We start from the raw sequence: 6,226 nt of genomic DNA on the forward strand, positions 1-6,226 counted from the left end.
AGAAGAACGCTGCTTTGGAGACAACATGAAAAAATAATTCTCCTGATCAAATCACCGTGACTTCGCGCTAACGCAAACATCCCTTCTGGGTAGACAAATGGCCGTTCATTTGAATCGAGGAGATATGTAAAATCGGCCAACTTGTTTACATTTGTTGTCATTTTCAGCCATAACTAGGGGTGTGAATCGTTACTGTTCTCACGATTCAATTCGATTACGTTTATCCTGTCAATGATATTAATATATATTACTACGCATGGCTTTCATCGACAAATTCAAGCAGTCAGATATATATGAACTAGTGCTGTCAAACAATTAAAATATTTAATTGCGATTAATCGCATTAACTCGCAATTATTCGCACATTTTTATCTATTCTAAATGTCCCTAGATTTCTTTTTGTCCCATTATTTCTTCTCATTTTAATGCTCTTATCAACATGGAAAAGGCCTACATCCAGTAGCCACCCAATGAGCTATGGCTGCAGTAAGTTTGTTCTTAGTTGTGGGATCCATGCGCTTCTGTCTGAAGTCATCCATTATCGCGTGGCTTTGACGAGGGGGCGGAGAATTCGCATCAGCTCTGTGCTTGGCTATCAGCTGTGTGCTTGGCCATCAGCTGTGTGATTGGCTATCAGCTGTGTACTTGACCATCAGCTCTGTGCTTGGCTATCAGCTGTGTGCTTGGCTATCAGCTGTGTGCTTGGCCATCAGCTGTGTGCTTGGCCATCAGCTGTGTGCTTGGTCATCAGCTGTGTGCTTGGCCATCAGCTGTGTGATTGGCCATCAGCTGTGTGATTGGCCATCAAGTGGTATTTCAGACTGGACGTGCTGCGATGATAGCTCAGTTCACGACAAAACACACAGATCACTTTGGTCTTATCAATGGAACCATTTGGCAACTTTTTAAAAGTAAACTTTCCATTCAGAATCTTATTGGCATCCATTTCGGCGTCTCACACTCGCCATCCACTCAAAACGTGGATATAAAACTAGCTACTCTTTAGCCGGCTCCAAGCCCAAACGAGTGTGTGCGGCGTGCCTGTTGTTTAGTTTCCGATCTAGCTAGATCCGGTGTGGTGTTGTAGTTTTTCTAACGTTACTAGTTGTTGCAACAGCATGTGAAAAAAAAACTACAAAGTTTGCTAGGCCAAAAAGAACGTTAATCTCGCGATAAAAAAAAATGTACGCTCTTAAAATGGGTTTGCGTTAACGCCGTTAATAACGTTAGCGGTGTTAGCGTTTAACTGACAGCACTAATATGAATGATAATTATTTTATCTGCCCTTAAAGAAGACACTTTCCTGAATGTAGCGGAGTCTGAACACAGCAGACAAGAGACAAAAAGACAAAAACAACATCAGTAGGCAATAATCGATTATGGTCTGTCACCGCATCGATGCAGAATCGTCCACGTCCGCATTGCTATGCATTGATGCAATGATTAATTTCAACACCCCTACCCGTAACTGTAACGTTTAAAGATATATAGTTAAACACTGAGGGCTGGTCTGACGACTATGCTGTGCTTATTTTCTGTCCTGGGTTGCTTTGCCAGCGTCTTTGATAAAGCAAATCTTATAGCATTATAACACGTAGCTCAAATCAAGCAATCTGATTGGTCCATAGCCATGATATAATAACCACATACAACGGCTATAATTCAAATTCTTTTGCATAAGTATCACTCAGCATCTGAGAAAAAGCGTTAGACTCAGGAAAGCTGTTCATCTGCACACACACTGCCAGGACACAGAGCTGCTTTAAAGGGATATTTCACCATTGGAAAAATGAATATATCTTCAAATGGGGTCACTTATGTAGTAGAAATGTGAAAAGAAATTTACGAATTGGTGGCTTCTAGGCCGAGAAAAGCCAGAAAATGTGTTTTTGTGAGAAGCCACTAAGCTACGCGAGGATTCAAGATGGCTGACGCTCGTTTTGGTTCGTGAAATTTCGGAGAATGCCGACAGTCCAACCCTCTATGGGCGGGTTGGAAATATGCGAAAGTAGGGCTGTAGTCCATGGCCTCCGGGCAAAAAATCTTCCGATGACGCAAAAATTGACGTTTTACGTAATTTTTTCCAGACCCACAATACAGAGATCTCTCGTCTCGGGGGGACATGAGGGAGGGAAGAACGGTCATTCAAAAATACTACCGTGTTTCTACCAAGACAAAACTTAATGCTAAATCGGTGAAGTATCCCTTAAAATCGTATCCCTTTGAGTCAGGAGTGTCAAACTCAACTTCACATTAAGAGCCAGACATGTAGAGTTTATTGACACGCTTTTATTTAAGAGAAAAAGTCAAATATTTTGACTGTATTATTGCCCGTCTTTTATAGCTTTCTCACTTACACTTTGGGCCTCAAAAAGCCCCCAAAAAGTCGGCAACAAAGGTCCTTAGTAGGGTTGGGTACCGAAACACCGGTGCCAATATGGCACCGACCTAAACGGTAGTAACGAGACCGAATAAGAACGAAAATTTGGGTGCCTTATTTGGGTGCCTGACTTTCCACTCCACTCACCAGCAGGTAACGTTAGCCTAGCTTTAGCTAGCAGCTGGATTAAACAGGTTAAATGCTGACAGCTAACGTTAAACAGTGTAAAGTGTGACTGTATTTCAACAGTCTGCTCTGCAGCGCAGCAGATGCCGACGTCGGAAAAACACAGACGGTGCGTTCACTGAAACTGGTAACCTACAGCCTCGCGGTGCATTCAGAGTTATTGTAAAATACCCTTTTCCCATCTGGTGGTTGTTTTTGTCATTCAACAGCAATTTACTGGTGAAATAAGTTATTGTTTATTATAAGTTATAGTTATTACATTACTATTAAATCATTTAATTTTGACCATATGGTCGTAGTAATAAACAAGTTGTTCTTAAATGTCGCCGACTGTTGTTTAGTTCCCTTTTTTTATTTCTTCTTTTTTTAACTTTCTTAAAAAGTATCGGTTCAGGCACCGTTTAGGCACCGGCACCGTTTTAAAAGTACCGCTTTAGCACCGGTATCGGAAAAAAAAAAAACGATACCCAACCCTAGTCCTTAGCCATCATAGAAAGAACACACCAAAAAAGGTGGAAAAAAGCATCAACAACGCTGTACAAAGTGACAAAACTGTCTGAAAGAGCGACAAAAAAAGTAGGAAAAAGCACAAAAACGCTGGGGAAAAGTGGTTATATTTTTTTTAAAAGAAAATGTTGAAAAAAGCACCTGAAGCATCGAAAACGTAACGGACATAAAATGTCAAACAGCGCCACAAACGTCAGAAAAGTTGACAAAAACTAGGTGGGCCAAAATGTATTGTGAACCTAAATTGATATGCGGACCGGATCAAGGTCTGCGAGGGGCCGGGTTTGGCCCTCGGGCCTTGAGTTTGACACGTGTGCTGTAAGTGTATGCTATTTAGAATATTTCCAGCGCCTTACCTTCCTGTCAGACGGCCCTTTACGACGGGGAACTGAAGCCGTTATCTCTCTTCAAAGCCACCAGACTCCTTTAACGAAAACAGTAATTTTACCTCCCAGAACACAGAGCTGCTGCTCTACCGCTGCCTCCGTCGGTTAGTCGCTTCTCTACTGCTGTCTCGATAGGTTATTTTGTTTGACTTATTGTGTGACTTTCCATAGCGATGAGCAAAAGACATTCTGTGCTGAAAAATTATTGCTAGCTGCTAGCGATGGCTAACGTTACCTGCACCTCTGTATGTGCATGCAGCCAACCCTGCTGAAACAAAGTGCTACTCATGTAAAAACTGCTGATTTTTTACACCTCAAAATTCAAAATGAAGGGTCTACAGAAAGAGTTTGTGACGTGTGAATAAAATATGCATGACTGAATAATTTCACATGCAGAAGTGTGACCGTGAGTGCAGAATACTCAGTCTCTGGGAGAAACCTCGCTGAGGAAATGGAGCTTTCACTAGTGTACAGATGACTGCAGGAAGCAGACACGAACTTTTGTAAACACACTAATAGATTGTGGAAAGACTAGGGTTGGATATCGTTTGGATTTATTTGGATATCGGTTTCAACAGACTGATCTCATGAAGTGGCGTATGTATGACACGCCAATCCGTATGCCATTATTGGCGTGTTATCAAGACGCTATACTCGCTTTTTAGCGTGTTTATCAACGCCGTTTGGCCTCCATTGACTTACATTACCTTGCGATTGCGTGTGAATTTACGCCGTAAAGTAGTATGAACGGGCGAAAATCTGCGTAGGGACGTTGTTCGGGGGGGAGGATGGGTCAAACACAGGACTGTCACCCAGGAGACCGGGGATCATGTCCGCGTGTCACGTTTCCTAAACTCAACCCTCGCTTTCTTCTTTTACTAAACCCAACCGGTTCTTCTTTTCCTAAACCCAACCCGTCCGCTGTATACGGCGCTCAAAATGTGTACACTTGTAGGCAAGTGGCGTGTATGTTTACGCAATAACACGGCACTTTAGGCAAGTGGCGTGTATGTTTACGCAATAACACGGCACTTGTAGAAAGTGGCGTGTATGTTTACGCAATAACACGGCACTTGTAGAAAGTGGCGTGTATGTTTACACAATAACACGGCACTTGTAGGCAAGTGGCGTGTATGTTTACGCAATAACACGGCACTTGTAGGCAAGTGGCGTGTATGTTTACGCAATAACACGGCACTTGTAGAAAGTGGCGTGTATGTTTACACAATAACACGGCACTTGTAGGCAAGTGGCGTGTATGTTTACGCAATAACACGGCACTTGTAGAAAGTGGTGTGTATGTTTATGTCTGTTGTATACAGCGTAGACATCCACGCTGATAGCTCAAAATGCGTACAGATAACACGCCACTTGGCTTAAGAAAGTGGGCGTGTATGTTTACGCAAAGTAATGAAGTCACGTTGGTTTCAAAAAGGTGCCGGTGCCTGAACTGATACTAAATACTAAAACGACAGTTGGTGGCATTAAAGAATGGCTTTTTTATTGCTAAGGGCATATGGTCAAATTTCCAATAATGTATTTAAAACGTAATTACAATAACTTATTTCACCTGTCAATTGCTGTAAAAAGGACAAAAAGAAGAACTGCTAGATGGCAGAAAGGTATTTTAGTGCAGTGCTGCTAGTCTCCTCTGTGTCTTTAGCTGCAGACTGTTGGACGTCCCGCTGTTGGAATCCTTTTCAGTGAAACACAAACACACGTTCCACTGTCTTAGCTGTCCTCATTTTAACTGAGTTGAAGCCAGCCGCTAGCTAACGGCAGGCTAACGTTACCTGCTGCCAGGTGTAGTAACTAGCGCCATGTGCAGCGGTGCTTCTGTTGCCTGTAACGTCCGTTTCGGAGCATCAGAGGGCAGCCAGGCGGTAAAGTGGCACAGAAATGAGGGACTGAAATCTGTTGTCATTCTGTCCGGTAGATACCGGTCGTTTAAGAACAATGAGGAGTATTTTTTTTATTATTGTTTGTTATAACATTGTCTCTCTCTCTGTCTGTCTCTCTCTCTCTCTCTCTCTCTCTCTCTCTCTCTCTCTCTCTCTCTCCCCCTGTGTCTCCAGCGGCCAGCAGCAGTTGGCTTCAGGAACATGTGGCAGATCTGAGTCGAAGGTAAGAACATCTGCATCTCTTTGTCTCATCCATCCTTCTCTCTCTCTCTCTGTCTCTCTCTCTCGCTCTCTCTGTCTCTGTCTCTCTGTCTCTCTCTCTCGCTCTGTCTCTCGCTCTGTCTCTCTCTCTCTCGGTGTCTCTCTCTCTCTCTCTCTCTGTCTCTCTCTCTCTGTCTCTCTCTCTCTGTCTCTCTCTCTCTCTGTGTCTCTCTCTCTGTCTCTCTCTGTCTCTCTCTCTGTCTCTCTCTGTCTCTCTGTCTCTCGCTCTGTCTCTCTCTCTCTCTCTCTCTCGGTGTCTCTCTCGCTCTCTCTCTCTCTGTGTCTCTCTCGCTCTGTCTCTCTCTCTCTCTCTCTCTCTCTCTCTGTCTCTCTCCCTCTCTCTCTCTGTCTCTCTCTCTGTCTCTCTCCCTCTCTCTCTCTCTCTCTCTCTCTCTCTGTCTCTCTCTCTCTCTGTCTCTGTCTCTCTCTCTGTCTCTGTCTCTCTCTCTGTTTTTCAGCCCCCCCCCCATCCCTTCTCTCCTTCATCAGCAGTTTTCGGTCTCAGTAAGGATCCTCTTACACTGACTCAACCCACACAAACACACACTCCTGACGCTGGTAAAAGTGCCCATTGTGTGTGTGTGTGTGTGTGTGTGTGTGTGTGT

General features: G+C 43.7%; 1 protein-coding gene across 1 annotated transcript in view; it reads left to right on the forward strand.

Moving 5' to 3' along the window:
- The first annotated feature begins 5,509 nt into the window (after positions 1 to 5,509).
- Positions 5,510 to 6,226, forward strand: part of LOC118493247 (zinc transporter 6-like) — a 35,121-nt gene continuing 34,404 nt past the window's right edge. Inside the window, exon 1 of the mRNA XM_035992572.1 lies at positions 5,510 to 5,583. The gene's annotated coding sequence lies outside the window, so the exon portion shown is untranslated. The remainder of the gene's footprint in view (positions 5,584 to 6,226) is intronic.

The sequence above is a fragment of the Sander lucioperca genome, chromosome 15 (assembly GCF_008315115.2).
Source record: "Sander lucioperca isolate FBNREF2018 chromosome 15, SLUC_FBN_1.2, whole genome shotgun sequence".
In the NCBI taxonomy this organism is placed as follows: domain Eukaryota; kingdom Metazoa; phylum Chordata; class Actinopteri; order Perciformes; family Percidae; genus Sander; species Sander lucioperca.